General features: G+C 36.1%; 2 non-coding genes and 2 pseudogenes across 2 annotated transcripts; all 4 read left to right on the top strand.

Moving 5' to 3' along the window:
- Positions 1 to 1,755: 1,755 nt before the first annotated feature.
- On the top strand, positions 1,756 to 1,947 carry LOC149877562 (U2 spliceosomal RNA). The gene has a single exon (XR_016448234.1). It is a non-coding gene; the product is annotated as a U2 spliceosomal RNA (small nuclear RNA).
- Positions 1,948 to 2,051: 104 nt separating this feature from the next.
- Positions 2,052 to 2,215, top strand: LOC149877563 (U1 spliceosomal RNA). Its single transcript, XR_016448158.1, has one exon. It is a non-coding gene; the product is annotated as a U1 spliceosomal RNA (small nuclear RNA).
- A 5,262-nt stretch (positions 2,216 to 7,477) lies between these two features.
- Positions 7,478 to 7,656, top strand: LOC149877564 (U2 spliceosomal RNA; annotated as a pseudogene).
- A 5,756-nt stretch (positions 7,657 to 13,412) lies between these two features.
- Positions 13,413 to 13,648, top strand: LOC149877565 (U2 spliceosomal RNA; annotated as a pseudogene).
- The last annotated feature ends 1,722 nt before the right edge of the window (positions 13,649 to 15,370 follow it).

The raw sequence follows: 15,370 nt of genomic DNA on the forward strand, positions 1-15,370 counted from the left end.
TTTTGTTTGGCTTTTTCATAACATGGCTTTTCAATGTTTTACAGAGTTTTTGTTAAAATTAACCCAGCCTCAGGTAGCAAGTCTAAGCATTGAAAATAAAATATCGAAAGTACTGAATTTTGAGTGTACATATGGTTCTGGGGCAAGGTTGGTTAAGGGTTAAGTTAGGTTAGCATCAGACTTGGCTCAATTGTGGCTGTAACTTAATTGTAATTAAATGTATTTTCATGAAGTAATTGTTATTGTATTTTATAAGGTACAGTCACAAGTAATTGTAATGATATGACTTGTAAGTGAATTACAAGTCCAAGTCATTGTAATTCAGTTGCTATTAAAATTTCAAGTAATCCTAATTCAATTACATTTACAATTGAAATTGACCCAAGTCTGCTAGATAGTATTTTTAAATTTGTTCTCCATCAATCCTGAGGTTCTATGATTTAAGCAAATACATTTTTAGGCTTGATTTAGGTTGGGCAGTATGTAAAAAATGTAATATATTAAAAATTTTTAAAAAAAACTTTGCATTGTTCCATTCACCACACTCTGTGAGTTTGTGAAAAATCGAGATAAGATGTGCAAGGCTTTTCATGATTTTCTTCGTTATCTCTGCCATAAATTCATTAGTTGGCCTGACAATCTGCAATTGCTCCATTGCAAAGTTCCCTGCAGTTTTCTGTATGGCTCTGTGGCTATTAGCATGAATAGAAATCAATTTGTTGACATTCCACCTGATTATGATGAAGGCAAGCTATATCTTCCAGTATGGTGCTATCTCTATCAGTCCCATGGTTATCTGTGGTCCAGGACTGAGAGCGCACTGTTTAAATGTCCTAAGGTATTGGCATGACGCATGGATGCATGAATATATGTATGTATGTATGTATGTATGGAAGTTTGTTTGTATGTATGTATGTATGTATGTATGTATGTATGTATGTATGGAAAATTGTATGTAAGTATGTATGCATGTTTGAATGTAAGTATGTATGCGCGTTTGTGTGTATGCATGCATTACTTTTGCTAACATGATGCTGTCAACTGTAATTTAGGGTCATAAGTTTGTCCTTTTCCATTTGTCGTTTGATGTTTTGAGTGTTTTAGGTCACTTTTTTAAATTGTTTTACCTTTTTGTCAGTAAACATTTAAGGAGTTCATTTCTTCCAATAAAATGCTTTGTTTAATTTATATGTAAACTGAAATATTTCAAAAATATTTCTTGCTACTCAGTTTAAAGTCTTAAATTAGTTTACACCGTCCAAATTTTTAAACTTCAACTTTGTTTTTTAGATTTTAGTTTGTGAGAAATTGCTATTTGGGAAAAGTTTGAGGCTAATGACAAACAAATCTTCCTAAGCTCTGCTGTTTTGGTGATGGATTAAAGTACCATCGTTACAACAGATGAAAAGAACATTTAAATACAGAGGTTCTCCAAATGTTTTTTGACAGAAAAAATCTGTCGGGGCGCTAGTATTTTGAGTTGATTTTGGATTGTTCAACTTGGCTTTTGATCGCATTATGCATTTGAATCTGCTGCTGCCCAGTGTTATTTTTAAATCTTGGTTAGTTGGGTTATTTCTGAAAGAAGGTTAAAAAACCCAAATGTTTTAGAATGAAATTGTTGCAGTTTTAGTTTCATACAACGAGCCCATGTTTTCATTGTTCAAACTTACAGTTACCCATCGACTTATTCAAATGCCCACAAGTTTTTTCGTTCAAAGGGAGGGAGCCAGCACACAAATTCGTTGAAAAAGTATCGCTTCTCGGCCTAATGGCTAAGATCAAGTGTAGTATCTGTTCTTATCAGTTTAATATCTGGTACGCCGGCATAGTCCGGCTCATATATTAATCTGATTTTTGGCATTTGGTCAAGGGATCGTAGGTTTACCTCGCCCTGACCGCGGGTTGCCTCGGCGTTGCACTACTGCTGAGTGCGGCCCATTAAAAAGAGAAAAGAAAAAAAAACGGAACGATGCGGTTAGGGTCCAATCAAAAAACCACAATTGCGAAGATTGGGGCACGTCCGAGGCTCCCCACACAACGGGAAAGGCATACTTACCTGACGGGGAAGTAAACCTGATCAACATGGGGCTTCTTCCAGGGTGAGGCTCTTGCATTGCACTTCGCCTGGGCTGACCCCTGCGATTACCGCTAACGTCGGTAACTCGACCGTACAATTTCTGGTAGTGGGGGCCTGCGTTCGCGCTCGCCCCCTTTAAAGATGCAAAAAAAAAAAAACCCTCACTCAGCCCTCTATGAGTTACTGGACGTAAACGAGTATTTGAGAAAAGGTATATTTTATGTGTATTTATATGTTATGTATATATCCTCGAGTGAAGATTTGTCAGTGAGAAGGTAAACAAAGCTTCCTAAAAGTGTAAACACATTTTATTTCGTTCAAAAGTTCTTTGTTGTTGTTGTTGTTTTTTTTTCTTTCTTATAAAATCAATGAAAATCTAGTCGCAAACAGTAAGCGTGATCGAACGGCTGCAACACCAGAAATCATACAATGTGTGGCTGTAATAAAAAACAATAATGGTAACAATTGTTGAAAGAAAAAAAAAATAGTCGCAATAATAAAATTATGATAATAATAGTAAGATTGAAAATAATAACAATCGTAATAATGGTAATAAAAGATGATGATAGCAATAACAGACTAATAATAATACCAACAGCAATGATAATAACGATAATAACAATCGTAATAATCATAAAAAATAAGTAATGGCAATAACAAACTAACAGTAATGATAGTAACAACAATAGTAACAATTTCCATCCATTTTTGTATATTTCATATTGGATTCTGGTATATTTTTTGACTTGTAGTTTATGACTTGAAAACAGCTATTATTGCATGTTTGGATCAGTTACAGCAAGTCTACAAATCAACTTCGCGTAAGTTTCCAATGCCTTAACAATAATCTTTGAACAGGTGTGTAGCTATGAAATTAGCCTTTGGTATTGTTTAGATTGCCGTTTTGGAACGATTGCAACATAGCCTGAATGTTTGGCAACACACCGCTGCTCGCGATTGTAACACCAAACAACAGCTTGTTTAACTTCTTCGTCGTTGCGAACAGCTAGCTGCAAACGACGAGGAATGATCCTGGCTCTCTGGTTATCGCGTGCAGCATTACCAGCTAGCTCTAACATTTTCGGCGGAGAGGTTTTCAAAAACTCCAGCTAAGTAGATGGTGCGCCTAAACCGATGAGATTAGACACGACCAACAGGAAACTGAAGAAAGCCACTCTTAGCCTTAGCTTTTCCACCTTTTCCACGTGCTTACATTTTGTTTTCTACTGAAAACAGACTGACAGACTAGAGATCTCGTGCGGCTTTTTGTTAAACAGAAAAGAGTTTTTTGACCAATAGTGAAAAAGAAATAAACAATGCTCAAATGACGTAATCTTTTAAAAACCAATAGAAGTGCGTAGAACGGAAAAGTTATCAAGTTGGAAACCACAAATCTACTTTAAATTAAATCCAGTTGCAATGCAATGAAAACAAAGAAGAAAAAATTTTCACTGCTAAGCTCGTCGAAATGATCTGACGCACCAAAAGCCGGAGGAAAACAAGCGCCAAAGGTGGCAAAAAAAGGCGAGAAGCGCGCTGGTAAGAAAGGCGGAAAAGTCGCTGGAACTGGTGACAAGAAGCGCAAGAGAAAGAGACGAGAGTCTTATGCCACACAAATTTTAAAAACATTATACGCATTAGAAAATGGGTTCAAATGAAAATATCTGTTGCAATCGTTATATTTTATGGAGCAAACATCGCCGAGAACAAATTAGCTGCTAAAATAAAATACTCGAGTTGTTCTAATCCGTCTTAGTCTATGAACAACTGAAAACCTATTTGTTTTTTGTTGTTGTTGTTTTTTTGTTTGACTTGTTTTCTTTCTTCATTTTTTTTTTTTTTTTTCTTTTTTAGAAACGAAAACTATAAGAACTCTATTCCTGCAAAAAAAAAAAAATCAAATTTTAGCAAATTACTATTGGCTCCTAGTATTGTTTGTTTGTCACCATGTTTGTGTGCGTCAAGAATGTATAAATTGCATTGAGAATTGTCAATCAAACCAGAGTCCGATTTTTCTTTTTCATTTCTTCGTTGATGATTATAGAAAGACAAACAGCAGCACATTTCTTCCTTCCAGGCGTTGTATACTTATTTAATTATATTCTTATTGGCGCTTACAAGACAGTTAATGTAGTCTTTTGTGGTAAATTTTAAAACTATTAAGCATTAATTGGATAGTTACGAAATAACGAATGTTGTTAATGCTGGTAAGAAAATACTAATAACAAGGAAGTGGATGCAATGTGCTACCGTTAGTACTAACCATAATTTGATCACAAATGGAAAAGAAAGAAAAGAAAACAAAAAACTGTTTGAATAATTTCTTTTGAATAACGAATGTTTTTCTTTAGGAAGGTTGCAGAAAATAAAAGATTGAGAGAGCTTAACTACTTCTTGATTAGAATATGATCATTTTATGTGCAACTGAGGCAGAACATGGTTTTTACAAATCATTATTCAAATTTAATCATTAGATCTTGCTAAAATTTTTGTTTTTTTGTCATTAAATGCAAAAAATCTAACTTCTGCTTTTTTTTAAAAAAGAATCACACAAAGGCTTTGGCACTAGTATGAAACCGCAAGCTCTAAGATATCTAAAAGCATGCACTATCTTCCGACCATTCGCTGGGCACGGAAAAAACACATACTACATTTTAGTCACTGTGTATTAAGGTATGCATCAAATACTTGCCAATCGTATTTCGTTCATTTCGGGGTTTCGGGAAGGGGAACAATGAAATAAAAAAAAAAAGCCTACGATCGAATGATCGCGTACACTTTTCATCATTTAACTGACAGGTAAACTGAAGGAGTTACTACGCTCCACGAATTTAGTTTAACTTAGTTACTTAGTTACTACGATCTTAGTTTAACAACGGTGTAGTGGTTACGCGCAGTCCTACTAAAGTTTTTGGTGTCGGCCTAGCGTCAAGGAGCCGAAAAGGTGCTTTTGGTTTGTTTCTAATAAAAAAAAAAAAAAAAAAAAAAAAAAAAAATGAAAGAAAAGAGTATCTAAGGCAAAACCAAGACAAGTGAGTTTAGAGGAGTTCCATTTAAGTTTTTATCATTTATCAAGAATGCTTTAAGTAACAAAAAGTACTGCGCTACTTATTTTCAATGTTTTCTACCTTATATTTTAAAACTTGAAGCAGTTTAGCCACTACTGTTTTGTACACTTTACTCTCTCAAGTCTTCAAAAATACTTAAAAGTAGTTCCTGATTTAAAAAAAAAAATAATGCTTAGAAATAAATTTGCATTTTTAGGGGTAGTCACAAGAGACTTTCAGAGTCCGTCTTGAGTTCCTGAAATATCTGTATTAAAATCTGCACTACCACTGCTACTACTGCTACTCACAAGAGCATCCCAGTGAGCGAGGAAAAGTGAGGAGTTCTTCTCGCTCGTATCGGTGAGTGAAACAGAAGAAGCATCTTTCTGAGAATATCTCTTTAGTTTGTTCACAGCTTTATTTCTTTTACAGTTAAACTGACACAAGGCCAACAAATGAATGGTCAATTAGGGATACTTTTCAATGGACAATCTGTACAAGTCCACTTCTTTAAAACAATCCTTTAGTTTGATGAAAGATACGTGACAATTTTTTTTTTTTTAAATGGCATGTTCAATGCACTTTGAATCAAACCTTTTGTTTGGCTTTTTCATAACATGGCTTTTCAATGTTTTACAGAGTTTTTGTTAAAATTAACCCAGCCTCAGGTAGCAAGTCTAAGCATTGAAAATAAAATATCGAAAGTACTGAATTTTGAGTGTACATATGGTTCTGGGGCAAGGTTGGTTAAGGGTTAAGTTAGGTTAGCATCAGACTTGGCTCAATTGTGGCTGTAACTTAATTGTAATTAAATGTATTTTCATGAAGTAATTGTTATTGTATTTTATAAGGTACAGTCACAAGTAATTGTAATGATATGACTTGTAAGTGAATTACAAGTCCAAGTCATTGTAATTCAGTTGCTATTAAAATTTCAAGTAATCCTAATTCAATTACATTTACAATTGAAATTGACCCAAGTCTGCTAGATAGTATTTTTAAATTTGTTCTCCATCAATCCTGAGGTTCTATGATTTAAGCAAATACATTTTTAGGCTTGATTTAGGTTGGGCAGTATGTAAAAAATGTAATATATTAAAAATTTTTAAAAAAAACTTTGCATTGTTCCATTCACCACACTCTGTGAGTTTGTGAAAAATCGAGATAAGATGTGCAAGGCTTTTCATGATTTTCTTCGTTATCTCTGCCATAAATTCATTAGTTGGCCTGACAATCTGCAATTGCTCCATTGCAAAGTTCCCTGCAGTTTTCTGTATGGCTCTGTGGCTATTAGCATGAATAGAAATCAATTTGTTGACATTCCACCTGATTATGATGAAGGCAAGCTATATCTTCCAGTATGGTGCTATCTCTATCAGTCCCATGGTTATCTGTGGTCCAGGACTGAGAGCGCACTGTTTAAATGTCCTAAGGTATTGGCATGACGCATGGATGCATGAATATATGTATGTATGTATGTATGTATGGAAGTTTGTTTGTATGTATGTATGTATGTATGTATGTATGTATGTATGTATGGAAAATTGTATGTAAGTATGTATGCATGTTTGAATGTAAGTATGTATGCGCGTTTGTGTGTATGCATGCATTACTTTTGCTAACATGATGCTGTCAACTGTAATTTAGGGTCATAAGTTTGTCCTTTTCCATTTGTCGTTTGATGTTTTGAGTGTTTTAGGTCACTTTTTTAAATTGTTTTACCTTTTTGTCAGTAAACATTTAAGGAGTTCATTTCTTCCAATAAAATGCTTTGTTTAATTTATATGTAAACTGAAATATTTCAAAAATATTTCTTGCTACTCAGTTTAAAGTCTTAAATTAGTTTACACCGTCCAAATTTTTAAACTTCAACTTTGTTTTTTAGATTTTAGTTTGTGAGAAATTGCTATTTGGGAAAAGTTTGAGGCTAATGACAAACAAATCTTCCTAAGCTCTGCTGTTTTGGTGATGGATTAAAGTACCATCGTTACAACAGATGAAAAGAACATTTAAATACAGAGGTTCTCCAAATGTTTTTTGACAGAAAAAATCTGTCGGGGCGCTAGTATTTTGAGTTGATTTTGGATTGTTCAACTTGGCTTTTGATCGCATTATGCATTTGAATCTGCTGCTGCCCAGTGTTATTTTTAAATCTTGGTTAGTTGGGTTATTTCTGAAAGAAGGTTAAAAAACCCAAATGTTTTAGAATGAAATTGTTGCAGTTTTAGTTTCATACAACGAGCCCATGTTTTCATTGTTCAAACTTACAGTTACCCATCGACTTATTCAAATGCCCACAAGTTTTTTCGTTCAAAGGGAGGGAGCCAGCACACAAATTCGTTGAAAAAGTATCGCTTCTCGGCCTAATGGCTAAGATCAAGTGTAGTATCTTTTAGTGATTTTAGTAAAGTTTTAATAAAGTTTATCTTGAGTTCTTTCTTATTGAGTTTTTAAAAAAATTAGTTTTACTTGCTTCGGTGGTTTATTTATGGTTTTGCATCTCGCTGCGAAGACTTAGAGACACCCCGCGTAAGAGACTATTTTCCTTCAAAACTTTTTTTCTCCTCCGTAGAGGCGAAAACGTAACTTTCCTCTGTAGCGAAGCCTTTGCTACAGAAACTTTTAAAAAACACTTACCCAAGTGAAAAACTTTAAAGATATACAGTTCGCTGTATATCTTCTTTTTTTAATTTTTTTAAGCCGAATTTATTCGCAGAGTTTTCTCCTAGGTTTCTTTTGACAAAAACCTAGAACACTTTCTTTAGCTACCCTAGCTAAACAAAAGAAACAGCCCTAAAAAGCAAAACAAAAAAATAAAAGCAGAGCGTAAACTAAATCAAATCGCAAAAAATGGAAACTCTCAAAGTCCAATCGATTTCAAAGCTAACTACTTCTGAAACCAAAGCAGAAGGCATTTCAAATAGCCAAAAAATTGTTGAGAACGGTCAGCCACATTCTACTGACCAACAAAAAATCAAATCTGCTGACCCGAAACCTTCAAACGAAGACGCAAACAAACAAAAAAACGGGTCAGCACTTTCTTTTGCAGAGGCGCTGAAAAAGAAACAGCCCGGAACAGCACCACCACAAGACTTCCAAACAAACACAAAAGAAGCCGAAAAAAGAGCTTTAAAAGAGGAAATACACTCCCGGATCTTTCAACTAATGTCCTTTACCAAAGACCAAACCCCAAATGGAATAGAAAAAAAAGTGGGAGAAATACAAGTAGCAATCCAAAAGGTGATTGGCCCAGGATGCATAACATCCATACAATATACGGGAAGGGGCCAATACACGGTAGAACTTAAATCGAAAGAGAAAGTCCAAGAGCTAACTCTAAAGGGATTAAACATTCCGGGAGAATTACAGAAGACAACAATCAAACCGAGAAGAAACCAAGTACTATTAATCACGATCAAGACAGACGCATCGGTACTAAACCAAGAGATCTATGAAGAGCTTAAAGATTTTGGTAAGATAGTAAATATTTCTTACGGATATTACACAAGCAACAACCAAATACGAGACGGACGGAGACTCGTTCACATCATCCCGACTGTTGACGTAAGCAAAATACCTCCGACAATTAAGATAGACAACAGGCTGCACCACCTATATTTCAGGGGAAAAAACACGACACCCATACACAAACCAAGAGACACACAAGAGCTACTGGCAGACCTAGCAATTTCAGACACTGACGAAATGTCACAAGATGAGGACGAAGACGGGGAAATAGAAAAAACACAAAAACAAGAAGCAGACAAACCCCATAACATACAAAACGCAACAAACGGAGAGACGGAAAAGAAAAAACAAATGACGCTGATACCCAAACCAGCACCCAGACCCCAAACAAGCATAACGCTACCACACAAAACGGAAACCCAACCAGTACCGACAACAACAAAAAAGCAAGACAACACAAACGAAAAAAACACTGAGCTTGAACACACCAACAACGCTGACGTCACAAGACAGTCACAAAACTCGACACCGACTCCTACACCAATGGAAACAGAGCCTACGGTGACGGACACAAAAACAGACACCCAACAAAAACCTACGAAAAGAAAAAGTGTGACGACGCCAACAAAAGAAACTAAAATGAACGACATAAAAACGAAACGAAAACCTAACCGACCAGAGACCTAACTTAACCAACTACACACACGATATCTCCAAACTAAAAAATAAAAATAAAAATGACTATTACAATAAAAACAATGAATACGGCTGGTATGCGAAATCTCCAGAGAAGAAGGGAGATTTTGCATAACATACAGCAATCAGAACAACACATAACTTTTCTACAAGAGACGCACATCACGCCTGACTTGTACAGACAAACAGCTACGCTATGCACAGGCACCATACTATTCAGCTCCGGAAAACAAAACACCGACGGAACACTCATACACATAAAAGACCCTACAATCAAACCGACAAACACCGTAAACGACGTACAAGGTAAATACCAAATCACAGACATACACATTGACAAACTAGACATTACTATGATAAACGTATACGCACCATCAGGAAACACCACACAACACCAATACAAACGAAAAGAATTCTGGGAAAACCTAAAAAACATACTATGCACGCCCAGAATTCGAGACAGACATTACATACTGGCGGGGGACTTTAACGTAACACTATCAGACAAAGACAGACGTTCACCAGCACTACAAAAATACAGATGCATTTCACAACACGCACTACAAGACCTTATTTACACTTTAGACGTAGAAGACATTTACCGCACACTCCACCCAAACGAACAACAATACACACACTATCACAGCCAGACAAAGACGAGAACAAGAATAGACAGAATTTACACAAGCAAGACTCTAAGACAATACATCACAAATGCAGAACACCAACCCACCACACTTTCAGACCATTATAACGCACCGACAATCACCATAAACGTACAGCCCCAACCGAGAGGAAGGGGATACTGGATACTGAACAACACCTTACTAAATGACAAGACATACATAGACCTCATGACAAAACAAATAACCATTCAAACAGAAAAACACCCAGACTTTAGACAAATACCAGAATGGTGGGAAAATACAAAAAAACAGATAAAAGAAACAACACTGAAATACGCACACAAACGACACAAACAGAACAAAACACAAGAACTGAGACTAACGAGAAAACTGAGAAACACACTGAGAAAGGAGGAACGGAAACATCTAGACAACACCATGAGCACGAACATTAGACACAAACTCGAACATATACAGAGACGAAAAGAAGAAGCCGCACGAATACGAACAAAACAGATACGGAACATAGACGGAGAACGCCCGACGAACTACTTTTGCAATTTAGAAAAACAAAGACAGGCACACCACGAAATAACGGAACTGAGAGACAAACAAGGACAATTACAGCAAGACCCCGAACAGATACTAAACGTTATGACGGACTTTTACGAATCACTATACACCAAAGAAGACCTGAACATACAGACACAGACAGAAATACTAACCGAAACGAAGACCCCCCGACTAACAGAAACACAAAGAAAATTATGCGACGAAGACTATACAGAACAAGAAATCACAACAGCACTACAAAACATGAAAAACGAAAAGACACCAGGCACAGACGGACTGACAGCGGAGTTCTATAAAAAATTCTGGCCGCTGTTGACAAAACACTTTACAAAAATGACAAACGCAGTACTGGACCGATCTTACTTAACACAATCACAAAGAGACGCTCTAATCACATGCATATACAAAAAAGGAGACAGAACAGACATAACAAACTGGCGACCTATCTCCCTACTGAACATAGACTACAAACTCATCACAAAGACAATGACGAACAGAATAAAAAATACATTACCACACATCATCAGCCAATACCAGACTGCATGCATCCCACACAGACAAATACACATGAACCTACTGTACACCAGAGACATTATAAAAATAGCAAACATCGAAGACATGAGAAACACAGCAATCATATCCATCGACCAAATAAAAGCATTCGACAGAGTAGACTGGACGTACCTTTTCAAAACACTGACGAAATACAACTACGGACCCAAGACTATACGAAACATAAAAACGCTATACACAAACATATCCACAAAAATAAAAACAAACGGACACATCTCACGACCGTTTTACCCGACAAGAGGGGTAAGACAAGGATGCCCTCTATCCATGACACTTTACATACTACAGGCAGACATACTAATACAAAACATAACACAAAACAAACACATAAAAGGCATAAAGACAAACTACAACGAAACAAAGGTAACAGCATACGCGGACGACACACTCTTCTACATCACGAAACTGAAATCCTTACAGAACCTAGACAAAACCCTACACAGATTCGAAACCGCTACCGGACAGAAACTCAACAGAGACAAATGCCAAGGACTGTGGATAGGACAAAACAAAGACAAAAAAACCGGACCGCTTGGCTTCGACTGGACAGAAAACAAAATACGCACACTAGGCCTGACTTTCCCCAATGACGGAACAGACGACATAACAGAAAACTGGAACAGATGTACACACAAATTCAAAAAACAAATACAAGACTGGAAGAGACAAAATCTGAGTATTAAGGGAAAAATCACAGTGGTGAACACCTTAATACTCAGCAAACTATGGCACACTCTACAAATACTACCGACACCAAACAAAAAACAGATTGACAAGACCATGACACCTATATACGACTTTATATGGAACAACGCGAAAACAAGAATCAACAAAACACAGCTACATCAGACAATACGCAACGGAGGACAAAACCTAATAGACATAAACACAAAAGCACAGACACTACAAACAAAATGGACGATCAAAATACTCACACACAATACACACATGCCATGGACAGACACAGCAATACACTTTTTAAACAGATACCGGAACGCAAGACAAAACAAATACACGCTATACACAGCCACCACACCCAACGAAAAACCCCCTATACCCAAAACATACAGAGACTTAATACACAACTGGGAGACATTTACCAAAGACATAAAAGTACAAGACGACACACTCGAAGCCATACTGAACCAACCGCTATACTATAACCCCCTACTGCCAACAAAACCCACTACAGAAAACCCGTTCCCCCCCCTACCGAGACCCACAAAACACACAAAAACGCAAGACATACAAATAATAGCAGACTTGTGTAACTTATCGACACCAGGACTACTCACAGCAGACAAACTAGAAATACCACACAAAACACTAACAGAAATAACAAAAAGGATACCGACCACATGGATGCACAAACTGAACACAGAAACACCAAATTACACATATCGCAAATACATCCCATCCATCCACATAGAAAACAAAAACAGAAAACTGACACAGATAACGAACAAACAAATATACCACAGAATACTGACATCAAAAATGACACCCCCCGACAGACATATAAAATGGAACAGAAAACTCCCACCCGGACAAACGCCCATAACAAAACGAGACTGGGACAGAAAATTTCAAAAACTACAAGACAGAAACCTATATAACAAAGCCAACGAAATACAATACAAATACATACACAGAAAACTCCCATCACTCAACACTATGCACAAATGGAACAAAAACATAGACAAAACATGCAAACGATGCGACAAAAACGAAACGGAAACATTGCAACACTGGTTCTACTACTGCCCAGACACACAGAAAATATGCATACAAATCATAAACATACTGAACACCATATACCCAAACGACAAATACAGCAATACCCTAAAATTTTTTCTTATGGGTATTGCAACCGCACAAGACAGAAGTATAGGCGACACATGCATAGACACCTTTTACGAAACAATACAACACACACGAAACGCACTGATTTTCGAAAACAAAAAACTAAACGCTCCACTGCACTTTCACACGCTACTAATAAAGAGACTGAGAACAGAAATAAAGACAGAAAACAAAAATCAAAACACTTACAAAACCGCTATTAAAATTTGCGACGAAAACATCAAAAAACATTACAAAAACACAACAACACAAAACAACATAACCCTCGACAAATAATATCCGTAATATATAAAATGTAAATAATGTAAATAAAAAAAAAAAAAAAAAAAAAAAAAAAAAAAAACTTGACTAAGTAAAAAAAAAAAAAAAAAAAAAAAAAAAAAAAAAAAAAAAAAAAAAAAAAAAAAATATTATATAGCAAAAAATCAAATAAAAAATATATACGATTGTAAATAAATTTATCACGAAATTGTAAATATGTAAATTATACCGTCCACAGCTGCCCATGGCTGATGTGACGTAAAAGGAAATAAAAAAAAAAAAAAAAAAAAAAAGATCAAGTGTAGTATCTGTTCTTATCAGTTTAATATCTGGTACGCCGGCATAGTCCGGCTCATATATTAATCTGATTTTTGGCATTTGGTCAAGGGATCGTAGGTTTACCTCGCCCTGACCGCGGGTTGCCTCGGCGTTGCACTACTGCTGAGTGCGGCCCATTAAAAAGAGAAAAGAAAAAAAAACGGAACGATGCGGTTAGGGTCCAATCAAAAAACCACAATTGCGAAGATTGGGGCACGTCCGAGGCTCCCCACACAACGGGAAAGGCATACTTACCTGACGGGGAAGTAAACCTGATCAACATGGGTCTTTTTTTCTTCTCCTCAGGCTGAAGATCACAGCAGAGAATTACTAACTAGCGACCATCAAGAAAACTCATCTCGAATATGTCTTCATATGCCGAAGCTACAAAGAAACATCAAGCCTCGCGAGTGGAAAAAATAGTCGACATCAACATATTTATGGACCCTTCTGAATCTCAAAACCGCAAATACATTGAAACTCGTGCGAAAGAAATTAATGACGAGATCCACCGAATAATCGGCAGAGGAAAGGTTTCGAGCCTTACCCATAGAAGCAAAGGCCACTGGATCATAGAGTTCTATCAGACGATCGACGCTGATGCTTTTATAAATTCAGATCTGAAAATTAGTAACCATAACAGGACCATATCGAAAAAAAGAAGAACCGAAATTGGATTTTTGATTACATTTAAATGCGATCCGCTAATCAACGATGAAGAGCTACTCGAAGCATTAGACCCTTTTGTAGATGAAATATACACCATTACACACACAACCTACGATTTCGACAAAAGCCTCAGAGATGGCAGGAGACTTTTTCGAGTTAAACTCAAAGTACCGTTAAAAGACCTACCGCACTTCATAGAAATTGGGGGCGTGCGAGTCGCGATGCACTTCGCTGGAAAGTCCTTCCTGTGCGGAGTGTGCAAGAACTCGCATCCCCCGAATGCTAGATGCACAGAAATGAAAAAAAATGACGCCGAGATGAATAAAAACACAGAACCAACTAGTGACGAAGAAGAATCACCTAAGGAAAAAAATAATATCAGAGTGACCACCCAACCAGTAAATTTAAATGATTCTACTTTAGAAAAGAACACTATAACTTCGAACTCACAAAATAACATCCAAACAAATATCGAGGAAAAAGAACTTATCACCGACGAATATATATTTGACTTAATGAAGAAAGTGACCGCCACTGAAATAAACGAAGAATTTCAAGAAGAACTAAGAAGCCTACCATACGATATCCGTTGTTTATTAGTTGAAAAGCTTAATGAGTTAACCCAGAGCAGAAATTTAGATATAAGTGAAAAGGAGACAGAGTTCACTTTAGTAAAATCAAAAACAGAAATTAGGAAAGAAAAAAGACAACAAAAAGAAAGCGACGAGAAAACTACAAATAAAAGGAGCGGACCGCCTCCGACTCCAAGGAAAAAAGACATCAAGAGAATTAACACTTCTTAATGAAAGAAAATTAAAAACACTAAACATTTAATTTTAGTCAAATTTATTTCAAATTTTTATTTTTTAAACGCTATATTGTTAAAACATTATTTTCTATATAACCAAAGGAGGAGATAAAAACACGCGAACAACGCTCCATATAAGGCAATAATTTCTCAATGAAATTCGAATTCCAAAAAATAAGCAAATTTGAGACGCTTTTTTGAAGTAATCAACTCTGCTCTCCATTTGAAACTTTTAAACTTTTTCATTTCCTTTTTTTAGAATATTTTCTTTTGGTTACTTTTTCTGGCCTTTTTTTTTTTTCACTCTTTCTTTTATTTTTTTGAGGCCACTTTTTGTTCGCGTCATGATAGTCACGAGATTATATATTTTTCATTTTTTTAATATTGT

This window comes from Hydra viridissima, unplaced genomic scaffold (assembly GCF_058129835.1).
Source record: "Hydra viridissima isolate aposymbiotic clone 2 unplaced genomic scaffold, HvirCarnegie_v1 scaffold_16, whole genome shotgun sequence".
In the NCBI taxonomy this organism is placed as follows: domain Eukaryota; kingdom Metazoa; phylum Cnidaria; class Hydrozoa; order Anthoathecata; family Hydridae; genus Hydra; species Hydra viridissima.